Source organism: Aotus nancymaae, unplaced genomic scaffold (assembly GCF_030222135.1).
Source record: "Aotus nancymaae isolate 86718 unplaced genomic scaffold, 86718_ANA_hifiasm-v0.15.2.pri h1tg000108l, whole genome shotgun sequence".
NCBI classification, from domain to species: Eukaryota; Metazoa; Chordata; class Mammalia; order Primates; family Aotidae; genus Aotus; species Aotus nancymaae.
In genome coordinates, this window is record NW_026988523.1 from 36,491,375 (window position 1) to 36,502,349 (window position 10,975).

Genomic DNA, 10,975 nt, shown 5'->3' on the forward strand with positions numbered 1-10,975 from the left:
CATTACTAATCACTTACCTAATCTCTTTTCTCTAAGGATTTTTAAGCACTTATTATGTCTCTTTCCTCTTAGAGTTGTAGAAAACGATTTTTCCTTTTTTTTTTTTTATTAATATGACTTGAAGTTAGACAGCAGGAAGAACTTCCCACTAAGGGATAAACCAGCCAGGAGAAAGTGACGACAGGGGCATCAGATAGCCTGCTAAGGAAATATTAGAAACAAGAGAAGGGGTAGGAATCCAGAATGTCCTGGGAGGGGACAAAGGCCGTGGGTAAGAGACCTCAGGAGAGGCTTTTCCAGGGAAAATGGAGGAGGGAGGATCCTCAAGACCAGGGCCTCTGCCATTAAAGTCCTGGGGACCAAGTGACCCCGGAGCCTGTCGGGCCTGTGTCCAATCTCCCCACTCACTATCGCAGAGAAGAATGATGGATGTCATTGGGGGAATCAATATGATTTTCTTTTTTTTCTCCCCCTGACTCTGAGATGCCAAGTTTCTCCCTATCCTCCACCCCGTCATTACACAGCCCCTCCCAACCCTGAGCTGATCGAGATGGGAATGGAGGGCTCTGGAATTAAATTCTGGGGGTTGTTTTCTGGTTAAATCAACCGAAGCTAACATGATGGAAAGGTGAGAGAGAGGCTGATTGATGGAGGAGACAGGAGCTGGGGGCCACGAAGAGAGGGTCCTGGTCGGAGGGAGGCATCGAGGACTGGGCTCCGGGCCCACTCAGGCAAAGAGGAAAGGGGCTACAGGGAGGAATGGCACAGGACACTGTTCCAGGGAGTTGGACGGGTGGGTGAGGGGATGTTAGCAAGGACTAGGCAGACGTGATCCCCACAGAGGCCAGAGATCTGTGGCAAGAAAGACTGAAGTTAGAGCCAACATGCGGGCCCCTGGGCATTTCTCTTAGGTGTCATTGGTGCTGCCTCATCTGGAAAGCTTATCCTGCCCCTTGCTCACCGCCACCCCATCCTCTCTCCTTCATTTAAGAGTTTCAGGATCCAGAGTCGGCTGCAGGAGGGTGCCAAGGCCAAGGAGGACTCCATTAGGAAGAACAGCTCTGTCCCCCTTTTCATGAAAGCCCTGCCAATGGCGGGGGGTGGGTCAGAGGAGAGCTGAAGTGGGAGAACAGGGGCCCAGACCCAGACACTGGCCTCCCAGGATCATTCAGACCACCTCCTGCAGCTCTAGGCTTTCCTAGGGGTAATATCCCAGAGACCTCCAGATAAGGAGGCTCTAAGCTATTGTGGGGGTCTCACTTCCTGCCGCCATCCCAGCTCCCAGCAAAGTCCCTCATGAGGCTAACTTCAAGTCCTTTTCTTTTGTAGAGATGGGGTCTCAAACTTCTGGCCTCAAATGATCTCCCTACCTTCGGCCCTCCGAGTGGCTAAGATTACAGGGTGCACCACCACCCCCGGCCTCAGGAGCTGCTTCTGAGTGGGTTTTATTTTTTAAATTATTATTATTTTTAAGACGGAGTTTCACCACGTTGGTCAGGCTGGTCTTGAACTCCTGACCTCAGGTGATCTGCCCGCCTTGGCCTCCAAAGTGCTTGGATTACAGGTGTGAGCCACTGCGCCCGGCCCTGAGCGGGGTTTTCACTCTTCTTTTCTGCTGCACCATCCACAGTCCCTACCTGCTTCCTCTCATCTTCCGGGAAGCAGGATAAAGGCAGTTCTCCCTGCCTGCTCCCCACTTTCTGTCCAACTCACACTTCAGTGGTTGGGCCTGTGGATAGGGCTGGGCATGGAAGCTGGGCCCTCAGCTCAGACCTTGGCTGCTAGAATCGCAAGCTGAGCCTTCTCTGCTTCTTCCCCAAATATAAGCAGCTGGCTTAGCTCCCTGGCAGTGGGTGGAGGAAATGGCAAATGGCAGTGGCGGGAGGATCTCCTGACCCAACCAAGCCCCTTCTAGATTATGAGCCTTTCCGTGCACATCCTAGTGTGTAGCTCAGTGCCTGGATGTGGGGGCTGCTGTTTCATGACTGGTAAGTGGATGAACGAAAGAGCACCCCATGCCTCACTCAGCGCCCCACACTCTAGCCAGCCCAATTACCTGGACTCACAACAGGCAGCCTCAACACATTTTCTTTTAGTTTAGTGTTTTGAGGTGGGCTCTCACTCTGACACCCAGGCTGGAGTGCAGTGGTGCAATCTCAGCTCACCGTAACCTCCACCTCCGGGGCTTAAGTGATCCTCCTATCTCAGCGTGCCAAGTAGCTGGGACTACAGGCATACACCATGCCCAGCTAATGTTTGTATTTTTGTAATATCAAGGATTTATAGCACAGATCAATATCCATGTGGGCTAGATTTGATTGTACAGTCAATAATGGTAGATTATTCACCATGTTGCCCAGGCTGGTCTCAAACTCCTCAGCTCAAGTGATCCGCCCGCCTCGGCCTCCCAAAATCCTGGGGTTACAGGCATGAGCCCCAAGCTTCATTTCCATTAAACTGTCCGGCTCCCTAAACTTCCCTGACACGGTGAACGATAGTGAGGTTGTAGCGGGCGGGGGTGGAGCTTCTCTGTCTGGGGACAGGAACATGGCAGGAGGCGGCCCTTTTGCTTTGGTGCTAGGGAGAGGGTGGGAACAGCCTCCTCTCCTGTGCTCCCCTCCCAGGCCCTAGAGATTAACAACACTGACTCAGGCAGGAAGGGTCCTCTCATAGGAGGAAGCCAAAGGATATTGGAGCTTCGAGTGGACTTTTCCTGCTCTGGTTAGTGACGTTTTTTCCATATTTGAGTAACAACCAGCACAAGAGACTAAATTCAGAGTCTACTGAGTTTGTATCAAGACCTCACTGCCCCGAATGGGTTGTCTCAGGCCTCACTGTGCCTTTATTACCATCTGACATTAAAATGGGCAGGACCAGAGGACACAGGGTCTGGAGGAGGCCTTGGGGAGGATTCCTCAAGGAGCTGCCCAGGGTAGAGGGCTGGAGATGACAAGATGGTGTCACTGCCCTCCTGAGGAATAGGAAAAGCCAGGAAAACAGGCTCATCTCTTCTCCTCCACCGGCTCCTCGCCCGTCTGCCTGGGATCTGGCCTGGGGTCATGGCAGCCAGTGGAGTGAAGGCCAGGGGGCCTGGCTGGTTCCAGAAAGGTCTGTCTGGCCAGCCAATTGTGTCGGAAGGATACCCACTCATAAGCGCTCCTTGCCGGCTGTTGGAGAAGGTAGGCTCATTCCCTGGCATCCTGATGGGGCCCAGCACACCCTCATCTGAGAGGCAGGGGCCAAAGTGGGGGCTGAGACTGAACTCAGAGGGAGGGGAGGGAACAGGGGCGCTCCTGCAGGGAGGGACAAGGCCCTGGGTGGCCAGAAAGAGGACAGGAAAGGAGGCGCTGGTAAGCATTGGGAAGGAGGAAGGATCTGATCTAAGGAGACAAAGAAGAAGGAGAAGGAGAGGGGGAAATTAGAAGTCCGAGGGAAGAGGAGAAGGACTGGAGAGGAGGGAGGAGGCCGGTGGAGGCAGCCCGGGAATACTGCATCGAAGGGACGGAGGGACGCAGGGGCTGGGGGAGGGCAGGGGAGGAGGCCACGTGAGTGTGCGGAGTGGGTGGCTGTGGTGTCGGTGGAGACTCTTCATGTCCCATTAGCGGCAATGCAAGGTGACATGTGGGGATCGATACCAATCGAGGCAACAGACTCCCAGTAATAAACCCATTTCACTCACATTTCTCCACCCCCGCCGGCCCGACCCGGCGAGAGGGAGCGAGGGCTTCCCACCCCAACCCGAACTCCAGAGAGGCTGCGCTCAGAACTGTACCCAGCCCTGGCACCGGGCAGGGTGGGGGTTCTTGCTACCTGGCTCTGTGAGTCCCAGGCCCAGGGTCCGCTGCCTGCCCTCGGAAATATTCAGCCCAGGCCACCTCCTTCCTTCTTTCTAGGGGTGAGGAGGAGCTGGGGCCACCTCCCAAACCCTGGGGCTCTTTCCAAGGCAGAACAGGGAAAAGCTCTGGAATGCGTTGATCAGCTCACCCCGTGGGCGCAGGCAAAGGTGTTTGTACTCCTGGGTCTATAGGAAAACGTCTCTCCATGTGCGCCTCCGTGTGGGAGTCTGAATGCGGGTCTGTCTGTCTCTGTTAGTGGGTGTGCGGCTGTGTGCCTCAGGATTCGTGTGCTCTGTGGCTGGCTGTCTCGGCAACCATGTATTTTTGTGTGTAGGTGTTTGTGTCACGTGACCTGTGTCCATGCACACCTATCTCTGAGAATGTGGGTGTGTGAACCTGGGCTTGGTGTGTGTGAATCTGAGTGTATGAGCCCATGTTTCTGGGGGTGTCTGCTCTGGGTATGTGGGCTGTCTTTGTTTTGGAGACTATGGGGGTGTCTCTGTGTGTGTGGGGGGGGAGGTTGTGACTGGCTTTGTTCCCTGTACTTGTGGGAAAATGCTGCTGGCCTCCCAGTACTGGCACCAAAACCCTGCCCCAAGCTGACCTCTTGAGGCAACGTCCGTCCTATTTTCCAGGTAGGGTGCTCCGCTGTCCTGCTTTGCCTGGGACTGACGGGTTCCCCAGACACAGTGATTTCAGTGCTAAAACTGGAACAGTCCCAGAAAAACAGGGCAATTGGCTCCCCTACTTCCAGGCGTAGATGTGAGAAGGCCAAAGTGAGTGGCAGTGCAGATGTCAGGGAAGGAAGGGTGGGAGACCAGTGGGGCGAGGAGAGTCGAAGGAGCAGATGGAAAGGTTGACACATTTCAATGGAGGAGGAACTAGGAAAAAAAAGGCTGAGAGAGCAGTAGGAGGAATGACAGTTAGATCAAAGGGGAACTTCCCCAGGGCACAGAGGGGGAACTCTGGAAACTCACACAGGAAGGAAAAGAGATGGGCAGTCCCCTGCCCTGGAAAACTCTAGAGGGAAGCCGTGCTAGGCTGTGCCGGGGACAGCAGCAGAGAGGGCGCTTGCTTGCTCATGGCTGCTCGTGGCTGCTCGTGGCTCCTCGTGGCTCCTCGTGGCTGCTCGTGGCTGCTCGTGGCTGCTCGTGGCTCATGCCTGCCTGCCTGTGGCTGGTGGGGTGCACCCAGACAGAGCACCTGTGGGGCTCCCCCCGCCCTGCACACCCCATGCTGCTCTCTCTGCCGCCTCACTGGATGGGGACGAGGGCACGGCTCAGAGACGGGACTCTTTCAGTGCACGGTGTGAGGGTGTCTGGCTTTGTGTCCTTCCCTCCCTCTGCTTGGTGGGCCACCTTCCTCAAAGATGACAGAGCGGGGACTGGATGGCCCTGGGTGATGGGCATGAGGTCAGCAGGCTTTGGGGAGGGACAGCTGGCTTATGATCTCCCGGAGTGTCTGAACTCCAGCAGGAGGGTGGAAGCCTTCTCCATCATGTTCACCGTGGGCTTCCCCATCCCGTCGCAGCGCCTGGCGCATAATGGCCCCTCAGGTAATGTGTTTTTCTTACTGAACTCATAGTATTGCCCCTGCTCCTGAATGCTTTAGTCATCCTCCTCTCAGGGAGTGAATGACAAAGGGGCCCTTTTAGTCCTCTGGCTGTGCCTTCTCCCGGCCACATCCCTGCTCCTGTCTTCCCTAGGGTCTCCGGCACCCGGGTGAGCACCTGCAACTTTGATTCCTGCAGAAGCCTCCGGCAAGTCAGACCCAAGCTGGCTCCTGCGGAGGGGCCTCCGGCCTCTGCTGTCCCCTGCTGTTTTGTCTCAAGGCAGCGTCCTTCAAATTGCCCCGCCATTGCCCTTTGGAGCCTTGGAGGAGTTTGAGGGGTTGTCATAGCTATGAAGAGTCCGACTTCGGAGGTCACACAAGGTTTCAAAATCTGTTTTGTAAACTGGGCTCTCAGTGGAATTTCTGAAGACAGAGCTGCAGTACTAAAGATGTGTGCGGCCTGGCCTGTGCCTGACATTGGCGGGCGCCTGTGCGGAAGTGAAAACAGATCGCTGCTCCCGCAGCCCTGCTCCCGGAGATGTGCCCAGGTCAGAGGCTCATGCACTCCTGGACGGGCTCCCGTCATTTGGACAGGGAATTTTAGGGTGCCAGGGACCCAGAGTGTGTGCTGGAAGGAGGAACATGGCTCCAGATGGGCCCGTCCCCTTGGCCTTGAAGAGCCTCACCTGGGCTGGGCACTAGCTGCCCTGGTTTCAGTGTGGTACCCTTTGAGAATTACAATTTCAGTATCCACTCTCTGCCTCTCTGCACTGCTGGTCTGTGAGCCGGTCCAGGGCTGCATTCTGGAAGACGGTGAGGCAACTGAACCTTGTCCAGGACCCCACCCTGTTCACGCCCCCTCGGGGCCTTCCCGCGTTACCCTTTGTGCAGTGCTCTTGGCTGGTCCTCAGATGGGGTCTTGTCTCTTCCCTCAGACTGGAGGCTTCAGGGAGCTAGGAGCTGTTGCTTCTCAGATGATGAGCTTCCTGGAGGAACTGTGTCTCCTTCCTCGGACTGGGGGCCCTGGGGGAGGGGCTGAGTCCCGTTCCCTAGTCCTCCTTCCTCCAGGTGGAGGCCGGGCGTGTGGCCTGAGCACTAGGGGTGGGGGTTCTTGAAGAGTGGTAAGGGATGGCAGAGTGGGAAGGACACACACGCAGGGCTGCAGAGGCAGAAGCCAACAGGCGTGGTGCTTAGTTCCAGGGGCCCGAAAGAGCAGCAGGAGGGATGGAGGCTCTGCAGGCTTAGCGAGGGCTGGCCAACAGCCAGGCATGGGAGCTGGGGGCACAGGATGGGGGCTTGGTGAGAAGAGGCACATAGAGGCTGAGACTCTAGGCCTCTTGGGTTTGGGGTCACCCCTGGATTCTGTTTCCTCTGCTCTTTTCCAGATGGGCAGACATCCCCACTATCTGGAGCCAGGGGATTTCTTGGAAAAGGGTAACTCAGGGGCTCCAATGGGAGGCAGGTCTCCCCCTCCCTCCATGCCACCCCCTTTCCTTTCCCCAAACACCAACCGAGGGCAGGCTAACCAAACTTTGTATATATTCTGAGTTAAGGAGCCCGGTGTCAGGTTGATAGGAAAAACAAGAGAGAGAGAAGGGGAAGCCAGGAGAATGCAGAGCTCAAATGAGAACCGAGATAAAGCAATTACCTGATCAATACGGGTGAAATTGAGTAATCTAGCAGATCAATACCATAGGCAGGAGGCTGGGGGGTGGGCGCTCTCTGCTCTCAGCCCTGCTTCCCCACCCACCCCGGCTGCTGTCCCTCCTCCACTTGCTCCAGCCCCATCCTTTGGGACTGCACTCCAATCCCCCAAGGTCCCCCCTGCTCCTCCCAGTCCCCAATCTGTCCCTCCTCCACTTGCTCCAGCCCCATCCTTTGGGACTGCACTCCAATCCCCCAAGGTCCCCCCTGCTCCTCCCAGTCCCCATCTGCGCTCAGACCGTCACCCCTATTCAACTCCTGCCTCAACGACCCTCACTCACATCCCTCTTCTTCCTTCCCAAACTGATCCCACTCTCTCAACAGCCCCTCTGAACTGATGCCTCCTGCTCCTGCTCCATCCCACTGGGGCAGCAGCTCAAGCCGGCTGGAAAGTCAGCTGTCCGTGTCTGTGTCCTGGGGGCAGGTGTGGGAGGTGGTCTCATCCCCTACTCCAGGAAAAGAACCAGGTTTGCAGGGACTAAGTCTTCCCCCATCAGCCAGACCTGGCTGGAGAGACAGCGGCACCTCTTTATTTCACCCTGTTATTGGTGATACAACTATTACTCCATTTATGAAGCATTGGTAACATGCTAGGCACGGGCTGAGCTGGGCCCTGGGGGCAGGAGCTGGGAGGAGGCCCCTGGTTTCTGCTGATGCAAAGGCAACAGTGCCCACATGAAGGGCACTTGTCCATCTGGGGACTGCTGGGGTTTAGAAGGGGATCTTGGGGCTGTGGTGTTTTCAGAAGGGGATTGGGGGAGAAGGAGAACTTCCCCAGTGTTGTGGGAACACCTGAGTTCCTGCTGGCCTAAGTGAGTGCTGAAAATTCTTCCACAACCAGAAAAGTGAAAGCCTGCTCCGGGATGAAAAGCGAGGCTGAGGTATATGGAAAGGGCATGAAGTAGGATCACAGCCCTGATTTACTCTTGTCTCTGTCGCTGCTGGACTGAAAGCTCCTGGCTGGTCAGGAGTGTTGATTTGACTTTATGAGCGCAGGACTGGGCCTGGCATCCAGCAGGCACTTGGAAATGTTGGATGAATGAATGAATAACCATTGTCACCTGGCTGCAGTCTGTTTTGTATTTCAGTTCATGATGTTGGCTTGCTTGCCTGCAGGGAGCAGGGACCTCCCCCATGTCTCCCAGCCGCAGCCGGGCATCCAGCATCCCTTCGGCAAATGTTTGTTTCATGAAATGAATGACTGAATGAACATATGTATGAGTCTCCGTCTCTGGGCCTTGAGGTTGCTCCAGGGGAGCTCAAACCAGTAATGATTCCACAAAGTTCCTTAGAGAAATAAAGGGCCTCTTTAAAGCAGCTCAGTCCCGGACCCCTCCTTCCAGCTGTCTGTATCACCACTGAGAGGCAGAGAGGTGTTTGAGAAAAGACACGGACTTTGGAGTCAGAAACACTGGATGAGTCCTGGCCGGGGTACTCACTAGCTATGTTGACCTGGGGCAATTTGCTTCACCTCATTGACCTTTGTTTTCCTCATCTGCAAAATGGGCGTAATAATAGTACTCTCTGAAGGTGATTTTGTGGATCAAGTTAGTTAACACAAGTTAAGTGACAAGAACATGTAGATGCTCACTGTTACTTACTTTCTTTTTTCTTTTAGAGAGTTTTGCTCTTGTTGTCCCGGCTGGAGTGCAATGGTGTGATCTCGGCTCACTGCAACCTCCACCTCCTGGGTTCAAGCGATTCTCCTCCCCCAGCCTCCCATTGTTACTTTCAACATGAAGGCAGGAGGGGTTGGTTAGCAGAGAGGCAACATTTTTCAACATGTGTGTATAAAGAGTTTTTCCAGCTGGACCACAAGTGGGAGAATAAAAACAACTTTCTATGCCTGCTTTATTCTGAAGATAGATTGACACCTACATACCTCAGTTTCCCCTTCACTTCCTTCCAGTTAGCTACTGAGGGGGCAGAAGTGATACAAAGAAGACAATTAAATCCCAGAACGCTAACCAGACTGACCTCCCTCCCTGCCATCATCTGTTTACGCTGCTGTTTGAGGGATCCTGGGAAAGAACAGAGGGTAGGCTTAATGACTCTCTGTAACAGAGGTCCCTCCCCTGCAGCCGGAATCTGGTGCTGCCCTCTGCGCCCTGGTGCTGACCGACCTCCCCTCCCTGGTGGTGCCCTGCAGGACTCCAGGTGAGAGGCCAGTGGCTCCCCCCTCACTGGTCCATAGCTCTCTGGGACTCAGGTTGTAAGCCTTGGACTGTCTCCTAGATGGGGCTTTGGGTTGAAGATGAGGTGAAGTCAACGACCCGATGGAACTGAGACGAGCCGGAAAGGCTTGCTGTTGCTGGGTCTCACTTCTTGTTTTTGCTGCCTCTGCAGGGTTTATGGCCCACTCTTCACTGTCTCTAGACCAGGGAGGGGGATGCCCCCACCCCCAATTCTGCCCCATCTCTGTATCAACCCTGGCCCAGCCTCCACTCTCAGTCATGTGGTAGCCAGGTGGGCTCACCTGCATTCCGGGAAAGCTTTGATCTTCGATCTTTCTCCTTCCTCTGTCAGTCCCCCTGGAGCCTGTTTGACCAGAGCTGAGGGGGCCCCTCCCTGGGCCTGTTCACAGGTGCTCATTCCCACTCCCGCTGGGTTTTTGCCAGGGTCTCAACACTCCAGATGCGGACCTGACACCTGAAGAAACACTTACGGTTGGGCTTCCCCCTCCTCTTCCTGTTCTGCACGTCTGATTCTTAGACGCTGCTTAGAATTGTCTTCACCCTCGCCTCAGAGATCCAAGGCAGTGGGAAGAGCATGTCACCTGGAGTCAGGAGACCTCGGTTTGAACCATTAGGATAGGCCCACTCTGGGCCTCACTTGTCTCATCTGTCACACACGGATGGTGGTACTGAAAAAGCTGATGTGAAGGCACAAAGCCCCAGAGAGTAAAATAACCATGATGATAGGGTGGGACCTCACTCACACAAAGTCATTAAATGCTTTATGTGCATCACTGAATCCTTGAAACCGCCCTAAAATAGAGGGAAACTGAGGTACGGAGCAGTTCCATAGCCTGCCTGAGGCCTCGCAGGCAGTAAGCGCTGGGGTGGGACTACGGGATTCGAGCCAGTTCCAGAGCATCTCTGTTCCCCAGGGAGGCAGCATAGCCAGCTCCCAGGAGAGGAGAGGCGCAGGGACAGCAGGCCTCCTTGGGGGTTCCTGCTGTCCTCCAGCTCATCCTTTTTCTTTTTCTATTTTTGGGGGTGGAACAAGAGGTGGGTGAGTGAAGCTAGAATTGAGTCTGCCTGAATCCTAGGGAGGGGGCAGGAAGGGAAAGCCCAGGTGGGGCTCTTCAGGATTAGAGGTGTCTTGGAACCTGGGAGGCCAGGGGACCCTTAGCGCGAGGGTTCTCTATGATTTCAGTTAGTTTTTCTCTTGCACATTCTGCTTGAGTAAATACTCCACAAATATATCCTGTGTGTATCCTGACGGGAGGCAGGGTTTTAGGAAGGAGGGAGTACAGTCGCAGACAGAGGGAAGGAGAGAGGCTGAAGATCAAGGAGCGGCGGGGAGGCATGACAGACACAGGGACCAGGAGGGTGGGAGAAGGCCGTGTCAAACAGGGGCCTCAAGGTGCAGCTCCTCAGACAGGTGGCCCCTACGCTGGGCTGGAAGCTTGACGCTATGCCTGTGTCACTCTCCCTCATCCCTTTGCCTGTCCTTATTCCAAACGTGCATCTTCTATTCCAACAGTCACACCCCCTCCATATGTGTCTTGTTATTCACTTGTTAAACATTTATCAAGCATCCTCAGGCTCCAGGCAGTGTGCTAGGCACGGGAGAAGGGCTGCTGAATTGAACCCTGAGCTGGCCTGAGGCTTCTTGACTATCCTGTGAAAAGCCAGACAAGCAGGCAATGACAAGACGGG